Source organism: Phasianus colchicus, chromosome 4 (genome assembly GCF_987193195.1).
Source record: "Phasianus colchicus chromosome 4, bPhaCol1.hap1.1, whole genome shotgun sequence".
Classification (NCBI taxonomy): Eukaryota; Metazoa; Chordata; class Aves; order Galliformes; family Phasianidae; genus Phasianus; species Phasianus colchicus.
The window spans coordinates 71,392,326-71,410,923 of NC_143439.1; the positions used below are offsets into that span (position 1 = coordinate 71,392,326).

Here is an 18,598-nt window from a genome sequence, read left to right on the forward strand (position 1 = left end):
CCACGTGGCTTTTTATAGACTTCTATCATAAAAAGAGTTGAACCTCCCAGCCTTTTGTCTGCATCTCTTCTCGAAGGGCTTGCGGCTGCCTTGGGGTCCCAGGGTGACATCGTGTCCTGGGACCCCATAAATGGTTTTTTTTTTTTTTGCATCAGGCTGGAGACAAGTCAGTCTCCATGGCATGGATTTCAATACAGGAAATTCCCCTTTGAAATAAGAAATACTTTTTTTTTCTAGGGAGGAGGACACATGCTGAACCAAGTTGCCCAGAGATGTTAAATCTCCATACCTGGAGATGCTCAGAGCCCAACAGGACTCAGTCAGGGAACCCAGGTGCTCCTGCTCTGCAGTCCTGAAGGTTTGATGAGCTCTGGGAAACCCAATTTCTGCCCAAAGCTTCTGCTCTTCCCCAATGAGAGACACAGGCTGGGCAAAACCAAGCGGGAGAGGACCCTATTTGTGGCACTGAGTGACATGGTTTAGTGGGCAATGGGTTGATGGTTGGACTTGACGTGGTCAAGAAACACGTAGATGTTATACTAAGGGACATGGCTTAGCAGGGAAATACTGGTGGCAGGTGGACAGTTGGACTGGATGACCTCGGATGTCTTTTCCAACCTTAATGATTCTTACGATTCCATGATGATCTTTGTGGTCTTTTCCAACTTGAATGATTGCATGATTCTATTTGGATCTATTCAGGTTGCTCTTGTGAGGCCCAGTCTGGAATACTGCATCCAGGTCTGGAGCCCCCAGTACAAGAAAGACAGGGAGCTGTTGGAGAGGGTCCAGAGGAGGGCCATAGAGATGATCAGGGGGCTGGAGCACCTCCCCTATGAGGACAGGCTGAGGGAGCTGGGCTTGTTCAGCCTGGAGAAAAGAAGGCTGCGGGGTGAATCATTGCAGCCTTTCAGTACCTAAAGGGAGCCTACAAACAGGAGGGGAATCAACTCTTTGAAAGGGTGAGTGACAGCAGGACAAGGGGAAATGGTTGGAAGTTGAGGGAAGGGAGATTTAGGTTGGACGTCAGGGGGAAATTCTTTACAGAGAGAGTGGTGAGGTGCTGGAACAGCTGCTCAGAGAGGCTGTGGATGCCCCATCCCTGGAGGTGTTCAAGGCCAGATTGGATGGGGCCCTGGGCAGCCTGGTCTAGCATTAGGTGGGATGATTGGTGGCCCTGCATGTGTCAGGGGGGTTGGAGATTCATGATCCTTGGGGTCCCTTCCAACCCTGGCCGTTCTGAGATTCTGGATACTGAAGCACAGGCCTGCACAGAGAGTGGTGGGGTCACCATGCCTGGGGGTGTTCCAGAACCATGGAGATGTTGTACAGAGGGATGTGGTCAGTGGGCACGGTGGGATGGGTTGGGCTTGGGGATATTAGAGGTCTTTTCCAACCTTAATGATTTAGCAGGCACGGTGGGGATAGACTGATGGCTAGACTTGATGAGAGCTCTAAAAGATTCCATTGTCTGCTCCAGGAATCAGCTCCTCAGCAAAGCTAGCATGTCCTGGACTCAACAAGTTTTAGCAATTGTTGGGTGGTGGCACCAAGTGCTCTGCTGATGGTGTGAAACCTCCAGCTCGTGCTGGGAGTGAGAGCTGCACCTGTGCCAGGGTGGAGATGGGTAGGTTGGGAGCTCTTAACGAGTTGTTAAGTGATGATGAAAGCAATTAGCTTCTGGATGGGTCGTCTTCTTCTCAAAAGGCGAGACTAGGAGGAGTTAATGAAATCCCATGCAGCTGGCTGGAAAATGTAGCTCCATCCTGTGCCCTTTTTGCTTCAGCCAATGGCTCTGTTTGTGTTCATCCTGACCTCCTCCTGCCCCCTACCCCGAGCGGAGGGGGGGGCAATGTGTCACCACCGTTCCCTTCCAACCCCACCATGCAGTTACAACACCCACCTGTCACCTATTTAATAGCAGGGGAGGTCATTTCCTTCCAGCCTTTTCTCTCGGGGATTTCTTCCCCAATTCCCCTTAGCTTCTGTTTATTCATTCGTTTCTTTATTATGATTAGCATTTTGCATTTGTTGTCTTTATGGCTTCAGGAAGGGACTGACGTGGCTCAGCTGTGCTCCTGCTTCTCCCATTCTGCTCCAGGAGCCAATCTCTCCTTCCTCACTGTCCTTTAACTTCAGCTGAGCTCTCATCAAGTTCTCTTTTAAGGCCTGTGTTTGAGCATAGAAAAGGTGTGTGAAGGGACATATGTATATACATATGTTCTTTATGATATATAACGTATATGATCTTTATGATCCCCTCCTCCTTTTTCTCCTTCCCTCCTCCCCTCTTTTTTTTTTTTTTCCCCCCTTCCTTTCCCCTCCTCTCTTTTGTTTTTTTTTTCTTCCCTTTTATTTTTTCCCCTCTTTTGCATCTTATCACAGCCTCAGAGAAGCACTTCTTGCAATGTACCCCGGGATGCTGGAGGCAGGATGCTCCCCTTGGCTTCAACCTGGGAGTGAGGAGCAGGCTGGATCCTTGCAAGGGGACGGTGAGTCAAAAATGGCAATATAAAGTCTTGGTGTGTAACTAGAATAAATCTTCAACAATTTTCATTACTGGGAGTGATATGTGGAAGCAATGGGTATCCAGGTGGTTTGGGTGGCTCCTTGGCATCTGTCTCACAGGTAATTGTAGATGCTCACAGTTACGATCTTTGCTGACATTTAAACTTCTTAAGGCAATGTCTTGGGGTTCATTTGGCTTCTCTCTAGGCGTTGAAGGCTTCAGACAGCAGTCTTGTGGTGAAACAGAAAGGTTGATATGCTGTGTGCATCATCCCCCTGCCAGCATCCCAGTAGAAACAGGCTGAGAACCCCAATGTAAATTCTGCTACCTCCCCCCAAATGTTGCAATTGGAAATGATAGTGTCTGGATAGCCTTGCTGTCCTATAAATGCCCAATCTTCGCATTTTAAAATGATTGACTGTGACAGCAAAGAGGGTGTAAAGTGAATGAACAGCAATCTGCTTTCTGGCAAATATTTCTTTCTGAAGGTCTCCCTCCTCTCTTACATGGGTGAGATTTTCAATTTATCCCAGCTGGTAATGAAAGCTTTGCTCTACAACAGGTGACTGTGCTCAAATTCTGATTTACAGCACCTTCCTGCCTGCTGATTAATCTGCTGATGTGCAATTTTGTTCTGATAAAACACAAACAATAAAAGTTTGTGCAGAAAAAATATGAGAGCGGGGAAGGGAAGAAGTGAGGTTGCCTCAGATTTCCAATATCTGTGAGCCTGTTTTCCTGTAGGTTACCTACAGGTCAGAGATGCAAAACTCTGGGTCACTGCTCCAGATCTGCTGAAGGTGCTGTCTTTCAATTTCCCTCTGAAGGGTAGAATTTTCTCAGTTACCCAATTGTGACTTTGGAAAGTTGATACAAGGGACTCGGGTCAGTGGGTGTGGGGGAATGAGTTGATGGTTGGACTAGATTATCTTCATAGAATGGCTTGGGTTGGAAGGGGCCCCAAGAATCATCAAGTTCCAATCCCCCTGGCCACCAACCTCCATATTTAATACCAGCCCAGGCTGCCCATCCAACCTGGCCTTGAACACCTCCAAGGATGGGGCAACTACAGCCTCCCTGGGCAGCCTGTTCCAACTATCACAGAATGGCCTGGGTTGGAAGGGACCTCAAGGATCATGAATCTCCAACCCCCCTGCCATATGCAAGGCCATCAACCTCCCCATTTAGTACTAGACCAGGTCGCCCAGGGCCCCATTCAATCTGGTCTTGAACACCTCTAAATATCTTAGTGGTCTTTTTCCAACTTTAATGATTCTATGAGCCTATGAAATTAAATTAAGGTTGAACGTGCTCCTGAATGTCTTATTAATGCTGAGGAGTATGGACTGCAAAAAAAAAAACACCCAAATGTTTCAGGAAACAGCTTGAACAGTCAGTTCACTCACACTAAGAATATTTCTTTTTAATGGTTCAAGACCAGCATCCAGCTGACCTTACCTGCGTCCTCCAGGTCATGTTTCTATTTCATGTCCTCCTCCAACACTCAGTAAAGTCAGTGCTTGTCTTTCTTGTGACTGCGTTGGAAGCTGGATCGGGCTTTTATATGCTTTTTCAGCATTATAAATATAGATGGAGTACATATGTATATTTGTTCTGAAGTATCATGTTTGACCATTTGTTATGGCATGAACAGTTCCTCTTTCAGTGTAATGAACACAGTTTTATCTGGCATAAGGGCTGTGTTTAGTCTACGTTCACGTATAGCTTTTCCTTTAACAATATTTGTCTAATTATGACTACACGGATTCATTTTGTGCTGTAGGGAAATGTTGTTTTTTTGGATGTGCTTTTGTGTGATGGTGGTGGTCGGTTGCACTGAGCAAACCCAAGCAGCCACAGATGTTCTTTTTGGGTGCTCCTGAAATGTAAGAGCAACTATAGCATTCCATCTTGACATATATATCCAACACTGTCCAAAAGAAAGGCTGAAAGAAACAGATCAGGTGTGGACTGATGGTGGCTTGATGGTTGGACTAGATGATTTTAAAAGCCTTTTCAAACCTTTATGGTTCTATGATGGAACTTTTTTTTTTCTGGCTACCCTCTGGTTGAGGCTATGTGTTGGATAGGGTGGTCTTGGCCTCCTGGAATACCAGAGTTACTTTGTGGTCTCCAATGAAGATGCTCTCCATCTGTTGGCTCCTTCAGTTGGATTTCTTTTTTTTTACTGGAGCCCTTTCAAAGGTTTCTTGGCGTTGTGGACTTTTAGGGAACGATGGATACAGGATAGCAAGGTGAGGGAGTAGTGATGGCCAAGAAGGCTCAGTGGGCATGGTGGAAAAGAACTTAGTGGTCTTTTCCCATCTCATTGATTCTATGATTCTAAGGTAATGACCAGCAGTGCTGCTGGATGACTTCAAAGGCTGAGCTCCAGACCACCAAATTGCAAAGCCTGGCCTCATCCTCCAAGTTGGGTGTTGTGGCATCCTGGTCTCCCATCCAGTTTTGGGATTGAGCATGGAGATGTGTAAAGCCAAGAAAACTCAACTTCAGGATGTGGTCATAGTCGTTGTCATCTTCAAAAAAAAAAAAAAAAAGTGGAAATGCTGAGAAGCAGAGTCCAACACGTCTCTCACAGATTGTGTACACCGAGTTCCTCTGAAATCCAACCAAAATACAGGAAAAAATGGAACACTATGGCAGCAGCGACCCTGTCCCTGGCTAGTCTGAGCCTGCCAGCTTCTTCTAAAGAAGTTTATTTAAAACCAGAATCCCTTGAGTACTAGAATTGCTTTTACAGGAGTCTCATTAAGACGGACATTATTGCATCTATTAATAAAGCAGAACATTTCCTCTGCTGGATGCTAATTGCTGGGTGGATGCACTCAGTGGAACTGTGGAGGGGCCTGGTGGGCAAATCTGGACCAAATAAATGAACTCAATCAGTTTGCTCAGAAAATGAATTCCCTGTCCCGTGGAATGTCCCAGCAGTTCCCCCCTCCTTCATGGACTCATTTGAAGGGGATGGAGCGTGTCCTAGAGGAGGCAAAGCCACCACAAGTGGTGACATCTTGGCAGAAGTTTGGATCAAGCCTTCTCATGTCTTGCGTTAAGTGTGTTAACATCCCTTTCTGGTGACAACTGACTCTCCAAGTCGATGGAATGAGATTCAGATGTTGTGATCCTGAACCCACAAGTGAAACACAAAATGGGGTTTGTTTCTACTTTCAAGCTTAAAAAAAAAAAAAAATTGGGAAGGATGGGAAAGTATTTTTAAGCCTCTTCTAAGGCTGCTCCATGAGCTTTTTATTTATGTGAATCCATTCAGAATCTGTGTTTGTTTTCATCGCGTACATTTCTGGTTAAAATGTACACAATATCAGAGCAGTATGTTTCAAGCTGATGCAGAAGGACTTGCAGTTAGTTTTCATCAGCACTTCTGGAGATAGGCAGCACAGCAGAAGGGAAAGCAATGTGGTCTCAAGAGTTAGTCCAGGATTACTGGGAGCCGATATTAACTTCCTTTCTTCATGGGGTACCATAAATTCATCTTCAAGATCCATCTGGTCTTGTTGCTCGATGGGAATCATCCCTGGGCAATAGGCAAGAAAGAAGTCATGCCTTGTTAAAGGTTGTCTGTTGGACTAGAGGATCTTAGAGGTCTTTTCTAACATTTCTGATGTGGTGATAAGGATTTCAGAGCATTGTATACAAGCTAGAAGTCATGGGAATTTCAACCCAAGTGAAGCAAGTCTCTAAAAACATTTTTTTTTTCTTTTTTTTTCTTAGAGTAAGATTGAGGTAAGAGCAAATAATTTGGTGAGCTGATGAGCAAAAAGATGGAAAGTAGCATTGAAGTTAGTTCCTGGGTCAAGCACTGATGATTCACTGCTCGCTTTATGGATGACACCTTTCCGTGGTGTTGTTGCACTCATATCTCAGTTGCAGTCAGTAAATCTAACTGATTCTAGCACAGTTTTGGTCTGAAAGTTGCAGGCAACTGCCACCTTCTTGCTTTGTATCCTCCCCCCTCCAAAAATCCCCTTTGTCTTCAATGGCTTCCACAGCAATGCAAATCCTCCGATGCTCGTGATGCCAAACCAACCAGAGAGAAGATCCAAACTAATTTATATGGAGTGAGAAGCCCATCTTCCAAGCTGCAAGTGTCTGAAACAATCGCCGTTTTACCCATAATAGTAGAAATGTTTGTTTTGGATACATTGGCCAAGATGATGCTGATGTGTCTCATCATCATTTGCTTTGCTCTGGTTTCTTTTCTTTGTAGAAAGAGGAATAATTTTGAATCTCAGTTGGGCTTATTGGATCTCACTTGAGATGTCACACTGATTTTTGGGGTGACTGGAATATGTTAGAGGATTTTCTTCACCATTTGGGCATTGTCTGCCCCTGAAAGAACTGCTGGCACAGAAAATTAGCAAGATGGTTTTATTAAACCAAGAATGTGTGGGAATGGACTGGAGGAATGTCTCTGCCAACTTCTACAGGTTTCCCAATTCATCAAGTTTATGACCAAGAAAGGTCATTACATCATTCCTGTCTCATCTGCTCAGTACAGTCCTTACATATCTATCTTCTACCTGCGAGTTGCATCTTGCCATGTGAATTCAGAATGTCTTCCAGGAAATCAGGCAGCATGAATTCACCACTTCCCTTGGTGGTTTGTCTGTGTGATTGCCCTCACTATTCATTATGGCCCTTAGGACCCAGAGTTTCTTCCTCCTGAAGAGGTTTAGGTGACATAACCAAATCAGCTCTCAGGGTTTTTTTGGGTTTTTTTTGTTGTTTTTTTTTTTTGTTTTAAGCTAAGCTGAAATTACTGAGCTGATGGATTCTTTCTGCAAAGCATCTGAATTCAGCCTTCAAATCACTCCTTTGTGTTTTCCCACAGTCATTTATGTGTGCACCCTCTTTTTAAAAATATGGCATGTAAAAAATGCCCAGGTTTTCCTTATCTGCCTCAGTGGTGGAGAAATCACTGAGGAGAGCCCATAGTCTTTAGAAACATCTTCATTCAGAAGTCTCTGCGGATTTTGTTCCCCTTTTTCTCTCACAACCTTATGATGGGAGGTTGGTTGGTGGGTAGATGGGAGGTTGGTAGAGGCATTGGGTAGCAATGCCTCTTTGGCCCTCAGGTCCCTGTTGTGGTTGGAAAGGATTACAATATCACAGAATGGTTTGGGTTGGATGGAACTTTAAAACCCATCCAGCACCAACCTCTGCCACTTAGGGCAGATCAGGCTGCCCAGTGCCCCATTCATGGCCAAGGACATCTCCAGAGATAGGGCACACACTTTTTTGGGGGGGCAGCATAAATTAAAATTCTATTACTGAACCAGTAATAGAACAGTTGGGCTTTTATCTCATTCTTGTATCTGGAGAGACTCTGCTGGGTCACCACGTCCAATTGGAAGAGAGGAAAAAGTGCAGGCAATTGGGGACAGCCGTGATGTACAGAAGAGCCCTGTGGTTGGGCTGGTGGCTCGGTGGACAATTCCGTAGGGTCAGGTAGTTGCTCTATTAAAAGAGGGGAAAGCAGACATCAGACGTGGTCAGCCCTCGAGGCAGACACCCAAACAAACCAGCGTGCGGTGGTGTTTCCACAGCCCCAAAATATCAGCTGGGTTCTCCAAGCTGTCCAATTCGGAAGTACTGCCCGTCCCTGCTGTGCCTCTCTGAGGAGTGCTCTCAACTCTGCAGTTTGTGGTTTATTTACTCTCTGGGTGCTACCAGTGAGCTGGGAAAATATCCCAGGGTTGGCTGAGCGATGTAGTTGGAAAGAGAAGGATGTGTGGGCTATGTATGTTTTTATGGATCTCTGGTTATGGGAATGGCTCGTCCTCAGGTGTTAATGCAAGTAGTGAAGCAAAATATCTGCAGTAGTGAAGGGCATCTATCCATCAGTAATCTCTACCAGGATAGTGAAAATTGAAGGGAAGAACCTGAATGCAGCCTCTTTCTGTGTATGTCAGAGAGGTGATGATGCATTGGAGACTTGTCCTGTGCCTTTAATGGACATTATAGGATGGTTTGAGTTGGTCTAGATGGCCTTTCAAGGTCCCTTCCAACTCTCCTGCAGTGAACAGGGATGCTCACAGCTCAGTCAGATGCCCATACATCCTGATCTTGGGTGTCTCCAGGGATGGGGCACATACCACATCTCTAGGCAACCTGTGCCAGTGCTGTACCACCTTATTATAAAGCACTTTTTTTTTTTCTTAGATCCAATTGAAATCTCCTTTCTTTTAGTTTGAAACCGTTTTTTTCCCTATATATTATGAGCTATTGTAAATATCATCTGCTTTTGTCCTCTCTTGTAGATCCCAAAGCATATGAAGAACACAAACTCATTTGGCAACACACTGGTCTCATTTTTAGTGCCCGAATATTCTCAGAATTTTGTCTTTGTTCTCTTCCGTCCTTCCCCCTGTTCCCTTCCATCCTTTCTCTCAAAGGCAGGTTAAAATGCCTTTTTAAAATTGGCGTTGCTGCAGAAGTTGGGAAACCCCAAGCAGCACTGTGGTTGTGTAGCTTTCATTTTGCTTGTTTTGTTGCATAAATGATGCTCCTCTCCTAAACGACACAGTCACAAGCCCAGTAGCTTTGCTACATGTTGTGGTTCAAAAGGGAGGCGTTTGCTTAAGGGCCTGATCCAGCCTAGATCAGCCCTTGGAAGTCTCCAGGGATGGGGCATCAAGCATATCTCTGGACAACCTGTTCCAGTACATCACCACCCACACCAGGAAGATGTCTTTCTTATATCCAAGCTAAGTTTTCCCTCTTTGAGCTTGTTCTGTCACCACAGTCCTGCTAAAGAGTCTATTCTCTTCTTTCTTGTGCCTTCCATGGTCATCTTGGATGCTAGAGGTATTGGTGATTCCTCATTGACTCCCTGAGTGGGTCCAAGGGAGACGATGCAACCAGCCAGGTGGCATTTCTGGGGACCAGAGATGCTTTGCTTCAGTTCTTCAGTCCAGCTTATATTTTCCTATCTCCTTGTCCCCATTCAGAAGGGACTTGGCTGTTTGTAGCCCCCTTGCCTGTTTCTTGTTATGGTCAAGCACTGGATCAGGCTGCCTAGGGAGGTGGTGGAGTCTACATATGTGACACTGTGTCAATGCCAAGCTGTTGTCCTGTGGTGGATTTGCAGCAAAGAGCTTCTGGCACATCTCACCTGCACACAGCCCAGGTTTGCTGTTGGGAGACACGTCCCAGCTGTGCTCAGTGTTTTAGGGGGATGCTGTCTCCAGAATCCACAAACTGGGAAGGTGTTTTTCACAATACTCTCCTCGATGACATTTTTGGAGGCTGCTGGATGAGATAGAAGTGTGCCTGTGTCCTAATCCTGTTTTTAGCCATCCAAGAGCCATCAGTGCTGGGGTCCAGAGTTGGACACAAGCACAGTGCTTGGCCATGCTCCCTTGCTGCCCTCTGCAGGCAACCATCCCTTGTCCACTGCTCTCCTGAGCAATGTAGCCCTTCTGCATCCTTCCAGAAGCAACTTTGGTCTCCTTGCCACCTTATTCCCCCTGCCTCCGTACCCCAAAATATCCACGCTCCACTGCAGAAGCATCACTGCCAGCTGTGCCAAAGGGCAGCCGGGCTGGCAGCCACACTGGGCAGCAGGGTGATGGCATTGGCGATGGCTTTGGCTGGCAGATCAGTGTGGGATGCAGTGCTGTGAGTCACCTGGCCAGCACTGCAGCCACTTGGCAGACACTCCTGCAGCAGCCTACGTGCAGAGGCAGTGCAGAAAGTTGCTCCAGGAAGTTGCTTTGGCATGCACGGGCTGCACTTCTGCACCACAGCCAGCCCTGAAGTTTTCCAGTTCTTCCCCTCTGCTCATTTCTCTATCGGGTAAATCAAGGTTGCAGCCTGCTTGCAGGTCCTCATGCTTTGCACTGTGTTCCCTTCTGGCCCTGGACTCAGAGCTGGAAACTGGGCTGATATGGAGTAGCTGGCCATCAATCAGACCCCAACCTGTGCTGGGGTGAGGATGTCTGTAAGGCTGTCTGTGACCCAAAGTAGCAGCACGTGGTGACTGTGGATGGGTTGTGCATGGATATGTATTTTACCAGTGCTGGCTTGGGGAGATGTGATCTGATGGGATCCAGAGGAGCTTCAGACAGAACTCCCTAGGCAGACTGGGCTGTGCGTGCACTGAGGGAGCCCAAACAAAAAAAAAAAAAAATAGGAGGCAAAAAGAAGGAAGAACTTGAAACCACCCCAGTTTTGCAACACTTCATTTTTTAGTTTCTGGGCAGGATTTGTATTTGGCATCTAATTAATCTCAAAACACACAGAAATCGTGCAGTTTGGTGGTTGTGCAGTGCTTTTTACCTGGGAATTTTGAAACACCTTGTTAGGAAAGTGGGGCTTTGTAGTCATCCCAAGTGCCCAGATGGAAAAATGAAGCTGGGCTGTGCAATTTTGCCAAGGCTGCCCAGACAGTCAGTGGCAGAAGTGAGAATGAGGTGGTAAAGGCACTTTTCTGTGAACAGAAAATACAAATTAAAGGAAAGAGGGAGTCGGGATCACTGCAGAGTTTTCCAGGAGCAACCCTAGCTCTAATGCTGTTTGCTGGAGCAGGTACTCAGCCTGACACTCCATAACTGTTGCAAAACAGCAGCTGAGTAACATGATAGCGGGTTAATTTGTGGTTGCACACAGAGCTCAGGAGCCCTGATTGATGGCACCTTGCTCTGACTGCCAGACTCCACTGCTCTGTGTAATGAGAACATAATCTTGCTCAGTTCCTGGATGCTGAACGCCGCTTTGGTCTCCTGCAGGGTGAGGATTTTGCATCCTGCTTTGTAGGCTCGGGGGCTCCACTTTCCAGGATCAGTGTTACTGAGGTTGCATGGGATGAATTTATCTAAGGGTAAAGCTTTTTGTGTCTGAGCATCAAAGCTCTGCTCAATGAAAGATGGAGCTTTCCACGTAGCAATGTGCAGGACTGGAGTCTCAGCTTCACGAAGGAGCAACTGGATTAGAAGGAGCAGAATCAGGATGGTGATGACTCACAGACTAAGAACAGCGGGGAAAAGTTGGGTTTTGGACCATGGCTTAACATTTGGAGTTCATGGGATGAAGGATGCATGGTTGTCACAGAATCACAGAATGGCCCGGGTTGGAAAGGACCTCAAGGATCATGAATCTCCAGTCCCTGACTGTATTGGAAATTTGAAAATTAAGCTGGTGGTGGAAAAGATCTACTCCTCCACACCACCCAGGTGCACCACTGCCATGTCTCATGGTGACCTTTGAGACTTTGCAATCTCTGTTCTTGGCCCCTTCTGAGTAAGGGATGTCAGAGTTCAGCTTTAACTCACGCAGATCTTGTGAAGCTGAGCATCTGAGAACCACAGTGAGATGCCACAGGTGGGAAGCAAAGAAGGAGCCCTCAGGTTTAAAAAATTCTATCTATAAGAGAAGGTGAAGCTTACAGCAAGGAGGGGTGGGACATGGAGACTCTCGTGGCAGCTGAAACACTGGATTGTAGAATTGTTATAGAATGGTTTGAGTTGGAAGGGATCTCTAAATGAACAGGGGAGTGGGACCAGGTGGCACTCAAAATCAGGCAGGACAGGGCTCTGAGCACCCAATAGAGCTGTGAGTGTCCCTAAGGATGAACCATCATAGAATGGCTTGGGTTGGAAGAGACCTCAAAGATCATCCAATTCCAACCCCATTGATGCAGGTAGGATTGCCAATCACTAAGTGTGGCACTGGACCAGTCTGCCCAGGAGCCTTGGACACCTTTAGAAATGGGGCACCCACACTTCTCTGGGCAGCACCCTTCTCAGTGAGAAGGCTAACATCTCATCTGTATCTCTGCCCTCCCTGCTCTGTGCCATCCTGGGGTCCCGTTGGCTTCCTTGGGATCTGCAGTAGGTCTGGCATGGAAGGCAGACCTGGTATGAGGTGGAGGGGAGGTGAGAACCCTGTGACTCGCCTGGTACCTTTGCCCAGGTAAGAAGAGGTCATTTTGAGCTCTCACGGCAGTCAAGGGAACTCCAATTGGAACCAGATGTCAGGAAGTGCGAGGCACCACGAACGTGTGGCAGGGCCTCCCAGCCATGGTGGCGGAGCCCCCCTAACACTGGGGTCATTCACGAAGCAATTAGTTGGCATCCCGCGGTTTTGGCCCGTTAAAAAAACGGGAATCAACCTTCAAGAGCTAAGTGGGCCCTGCGAGGAGCTTTTCCCAGAGCAATGGGAAGTGCTGGCACGGGGAATTAGCGAGCTCTGGGTGGTAGGGGATGGGAGGTGGGATGAATGGGGCTACGTTGGCTGTGGACAGACTCCTGTTGAGTTCAGAAGGCTTTGCCTCAGGCTGAGTGCCACGGTTTGAGAAAAATAAAGGAAGAACTGGGGCCAGGACTTCTACCTCTCATTCAGCTTTCCTGCCAGTGCGCTCATTAGGGTTCATATAAGTCATGTCTTCTGTGCTTTCTCTTAAGGAGCTGCTGTCTGTTGAATGGCTGATGAGATTATCTTAAGGTCATGATGGGTCCATTGCTGCCTCAAGTCTCTAAAACAGTTGGGGAGACTTCAGTAGGGGCGTACTGCAAATCTTCTAGAAGTTATGGCCAAAGTAGAAATTCCTGGATGAGAGTCTCTTGCCTGGCTTTTGTAGGAGGCCAAGCTGATTGAATATATGCAGTTTTTTGTAGTCTTATGAACATGGTATCAAACCCTATATTTTCTTTTTTGCTATCTCATACTCTTCCCATTTACATTATCTTCTTTATGTGGCATAGAGCTATGAAGATACATTGCCCATAGGCTTTCCTATTTACATTCATGCATAAACCTTAGAGAAAATCAAAGGGGAAAGAAACATTTCCGAGTCTGTAAATGCTGGTTTGTGGGATTTTCTTTCTTTTCCCCTCATTGTTTCTCATCTTCTCTACTATTTCTGTTCTATTTCTTTAGAAAACTCATCAAACGTCTTCCAGGCGCCCAGTTTTGCATGCTCTAAGGGGTCAAATGGCTTTTCCATCTGCACACTGTTCCTCCTGACCTAACCTGAGTTTTTTACACCTTGATTTACTGCAGGAAGGGAAAGGCTCGGGTGCAAAGCCATAACTTTTTGGTCGTGGAAGAACATTTGTGCAGGTGAATATTTGGAGTGCTACCAGCTCCAGCGACTGCATGCTTGACATCAGGCAGGTGCTGCTGTGGGTGAGGAGGAAGTTGCCCCAGCCATTGCTCTGCTGAGGGAGGAGAGAGGCTGTGTTAAGTCTCTGTTTTCAGGGTCTGCAGGGTCAATGGATGTTGCTCTGGTGAACTCAATAAGCTACAGGATACATCAAGGGAGCAGTCTTCAATTGAATCATGATTTATGAGTGCTGTTATGGAAGACTATCCTCTCAGGAACCATAATGCTAAGTAACATTGCATGAAGAGACAGTGCTATATTGCACATCATGAATGGTGTCTTGCACACCACGGGTGCTATACTGCACACCATGGGATGTCAGCTGATGGGGCAGCCTGAGCCTGGACCTGCATGCATCCTTGCAGGAGGGGCCCCTTTCCAAGAGTGAGTCCCCAAGGTTTGACATGGGGAAGGTGTTGTAAGACTTGACACTGTGGCTGCTGTCTGCAAGGCAAATGCTTAAAGCAAGAGCAGCCCCTCTGCTCAACACCTCGGAGTGTGTCACACCTTGGGAGTACCTCTCCCATTCTAACCCTTTCCTCTCTGACATCTGGAGGGAGGTGAGAGGATTCCCAGCCGTGGGGATCTGTTATGGTTCTTATTGCATTTGCCCTCTTGGGAGGCAGGGCTTTGGTTGCTCTCCTAGCATCCCTACTTCCCCCAGTGTGGGAGGTTACAAACTTTTTATCATTTCTTTGTGTGCTCAGGGCTGGAAGTCCTGAGCGATGACATAGCAAAGCAGAGGAAACCCAGGGCTCTGTCTGTGCAGCCAGGTCAGCACACTGCAAACAGGAGCAAAATACATAGGGTACTCCAGCCTACCTCTCTTGGGTGCGAGTCGCAACGTGGAGCTCGTGGGATGCTGTAGCACTATTGCTAATGCCAATGGCAGAGTGAAAGATTCATTTTGCATTTTGGCTAAAAAAAAACCAACAACAAAAGCTAGATCTGCTCTGCTTTTCCAGAATGCTGCATGAGGGTATGTGGGTAGGAGTCAGAAAGGAGGACTTGGGGGATATCTGGAACAGGAGGGGATGTCTTGCTCCCTCTGCTTCTCCCCAAGTGAAAAAGTCTGGGGTGCAATGGCTTTACAGTCGCTCACATAACGGGATCAGAATGACTTATGAACTGTTCCTATCTGAACAAAAATAACACATTCTCGTTTCTCCCTCCCCTTCCAGGCTTCATGACTTTAAAAGGATTTGTGACAAGCCATGAGCCTTGAGAAAATAAACCATGATGAATTCCCATCCGTAGAGACAGCTCTGAAGGTATGTGTCCCCTCCTCCCTGCTCCCTGGAAAACCACAGTCTTGGCCAGAAGTGGAAGAGGAGCCATTCATTCAAGAACAATTTCCCAAATCACGCTGCAAAAAATGGACTTGCTCACTCTTAAATGAGCTCCATGGGGATTTGGCGTCCCCTTTATGTGCCAGGTTAGCTCTGGGGAGTGTGCAGGCTGGCCGACGTGCTCGGCAATGGGAGCACAGCATAGTGGGGCAGGCACGTAGCTGGGGAGTGGCTGAGAAGAGAATGGCCTCATCCGTGGGCTAATTGCCCTCTGGAAATACCAACACCTCCCAGCTCTGTTCCACTGCCGTTAGCTTGGAGAGGGACGTGAAAGCAAAAGACATGGCCTTACCTTTCTCTAAACACAGAATTGTAGAATGGGATGGAAGGGACCTGCAGAGATCATCTGGTCCACCTCCCCCAAACAGCTAATGGGCTCAGAAGGATATTGGAGGAAGGCTGGGATGGCTTTTGAATTTTGGTCAGGATGTGTTGCTGCCTATCTCACCAAGGGTGATGAGGACAAATCTAGCTCTCTCAGAGATCACAAGCACCCTACCAATGCAAGCGAGAAAGTTGGCTTGTATCCCATGTAGCTTTGAATTATCTGGGAGCAAAGCAGACATGCATCTATGGCCCTGCATCAGAGTCCTGACCCTGAGCTAGATACAGAGGAGAAGCCATCTCTGGTTGATTCTCTGACATTTGTGATTTTCCTGCTCTCCATAATGCACTTGTTGAGCCCCAGGGAGGTCAGCACAGGATCTGTGTAGTCTGCACACCACATAAAGCTCTGAGGGATGCCTGCAGATTTCTGTGGTTTGAGCTGTTGAGAAGAAGGAGAGCATTTTGCATGCAGAAATTAGGAAGGTTGTTTTCTCTTTGCGCGCCAGAAATCATCTGCTTGGTTTTGTTGCAACCATTGGTAGAGGTGGGCCAAAAAACGGTCGTGTTGACAGCATGGCGCTTAGTACTTTTCTCATGACGGCTTGTAGTTGCTAAAATCACACTGATTTTCTTTCATTTCCCCTTGGAGTTTGATTTGGACACCAATGAACAACTGAAAGGAGGGCAGGGAGGGAGTGGGAGGGACCGTGCAAGTGTGAAGTGCACTGGGAAATTCTCTCATGGTGGATGGGGAACGATGACACATCAAAAGAGATGGGGAGAAGCAAGCCCCATGATACCAAACACATGGCAAGAGGAACCACCTACTGTTTAATGAGAGAATTAGGACACGTGAATGCTTTTTCTCAGGCTACTTCAATCTGTTTCTAATACTGGCCTAGGGAAGAGTGGATGAGAAGCAGGAGGCCAATATATATATATATATATATATTTTAATGTTTCTCATCTTTAGCAAGTGTGTGTGTGTGTGTATTTATATTTACCCTAATTGCTCACAAAAACATGTTTGACACTGTTATTTCTGGTGTTCCTTGGCAGTGAGGGGCTTTTTACTACCAACCTATCAATACCACATGGTGGGTGGGAGAACCTCCTGCTCTCCCTCCCCTTTTTGCTCCATTCTGAAAAGCACTGCGTTGTCTCAGCTTGGCAAAGGAAGAAATACAAAAGGGGGAAGTGAAGCTATTGGTTTAGCTCCCTCCATGTTCCTCCTGAGATCATGGAATCATTAAGGTTGCAAAAGACCATTTCACCCAACCATCACATGAGATGCAGGTCCCTTGTTCCAACAGCTGTATGTATGTGCACATGTGTTAGCTGTAGAGCTTTCCCATGGCAGAGCTTCCACAGCGCTCTATTTATTTTGCTGAGTTCTTGCTCAGCTCAACCACAGTACTCTGGTTTGGACTTGGAGGTGGATTATGTGGTCTCTGTTACTGGAGATCACCACTTAAAGCCTGCCCTTGCCAAGGCCAACCAGCGCCTCTCATTGTCTGGCAGTTTTGCCCAGATTCAGATGAATTTGGATCTTTCTGGGTCAAGGATCTTCCTGGTTAATGGAGATAATGCAGAAGTGCTTGTAGGATAAAGGATGAAAAAGAAAATAGTTCCTTATTCCTCCTGGGGAGAAAAAGGTCGATCCTTTAGTGGAGAGCTTTGTCTACAGGTTGTCTGCCAACAAATCCTTGTACAGCTTGGGAAGTCTCCATAAGCAAAGGGAAATTGTATTAGCGGTGGTTGATGGTCTCTTGGAGGGTGTTGCAGAAGAGAGAACCATTTCATGAAGTATTGAGTAGATACATGAAATCTTTTTGCCTATGAGGGAGGAGTATTTCTGACTGATGGCTGGTAGGGCATTCAAGTGATTGTCAAAGACACCAAAAGGATGGCACAAGATAGGTGTGGGTTAACAGATCCCTTTTATAAACTGGCCCTTCCACAGAGCAATCTTTCTCATCCAAAGGAGAATCGACTTTTGGAAATGGCCTCAACTCTTCATGGGTTTTTAAGGAAGCCAAGTGTCCAGTCTGTGCTGCCCCTCACCTTTTAGGTTCCTAAATGCCAGAGGGATGCATGCCACTCTTAACGCCTTAATCTTTTAAAATTATATTGAATTTTCATGGTTTTCCATCTTAACGTCTTTCTCTTGCTCTCAGATAATTCTGTGGCTCTTGCCTTAGCTCTCTCCAGTTTTTTGACATCTTTTCTATAACGTGTGTTGCAGACTGAGCATGATATTTCACATCTATGGTTTCTACAGACTTCTTCCTTGCTCCCGTTCACCAGCACTTTTTGGGAAACGTTCTAGCCCATGGAATTCCCTGTCAAAAAATAAAATAAAAAGAAATCACTGTCTTTAGGTCCCAGCTCTATGGGTATGATGGATATCCCTTTTCCTCTGCATGTGACGTGGCATTTTGCTACCTACAATGTGTTTGAACTGAAGCATGCGATCACACAGTCCTGAAGGACCTGAGTGCCCTGCCTTTATTGTTACTTATTGCTATGACAGCTTCTGTGACCTAAACAGCATACGTCAGCTGAAAGTAATATATTTACTTTCAGAAAACTGACGACAATGTTGACTACCTCTGGGCAAGCCAACAGATCCTGACAACTGCTGGTGATACTTTCTCACTGAGAAAAATACCTTCCAGCTTCTACAAGCCAGCCAGCTCCTGATCTGTTGTATGTATGCTTCGTTTTTGTAGTGTAGCAGAAGCTTTTCAAACAGAAGGTTGTGCAATGTTCAGTCATGCACCACATGAAAGTTTGTATTATGCCTGTAAGAGACTCTTTGATGAACTGAACTCATAGTTTTGTCAGAAAATGAAATCAGGCCTATTTCCCATGAAAAACATTGACTGACATTTGTTGCAAATGTAATTACTTTGCAAGGTGGAGTGTTGTCACCTCACCTAAATTTAACCAAATAATAGTTTGCTGTCTGATCCAAACCAGCTGCCAAGCTTGGTTCTGCAGTCAAGGGAGAGAGATCAGCCCTCCAGCAGTTGAATCATCTAATCTACCATAGACATCTGTCTTACAGTAGGATGATTGCTCTTTGGATGTGCCTACATGTCTCCATTGACTGAAGGAGCGAGGATTAATGTTGAGCTAGCCTGTGTACGGCTACTCGAGTGAAATCACTTCTGTTAAAATATTGGCACGATTTTCTCATTCCTTTCTCCAAATGTTGGGAAATGCATTATTCTCCTTCAGGACTCTCATGACTCACAGTCTGGGGAG

At 46.3% G+C, this 18,598-nt stretch overlaps 1 long non-coding RNA gene across 1 annotated transcript; it reads left to right on the top strand.

The window, feature by feature from the left end:
• Positions 1-1,983: 1,983 nt before the first annotated feature.
• On the top strand, positions 1,984-18,598 carry LOC149918334 (uncharacterized). Its single transcript, XR_016466549.1, has 4 exons — positions 1,984-2,190; positions 2,386-2,492; positions 14,834-14,923; positions 17,915-18,598. It is a non-coding gene; the product is annotated as an uncharacterized LOC149918334 (long non-coding RNA).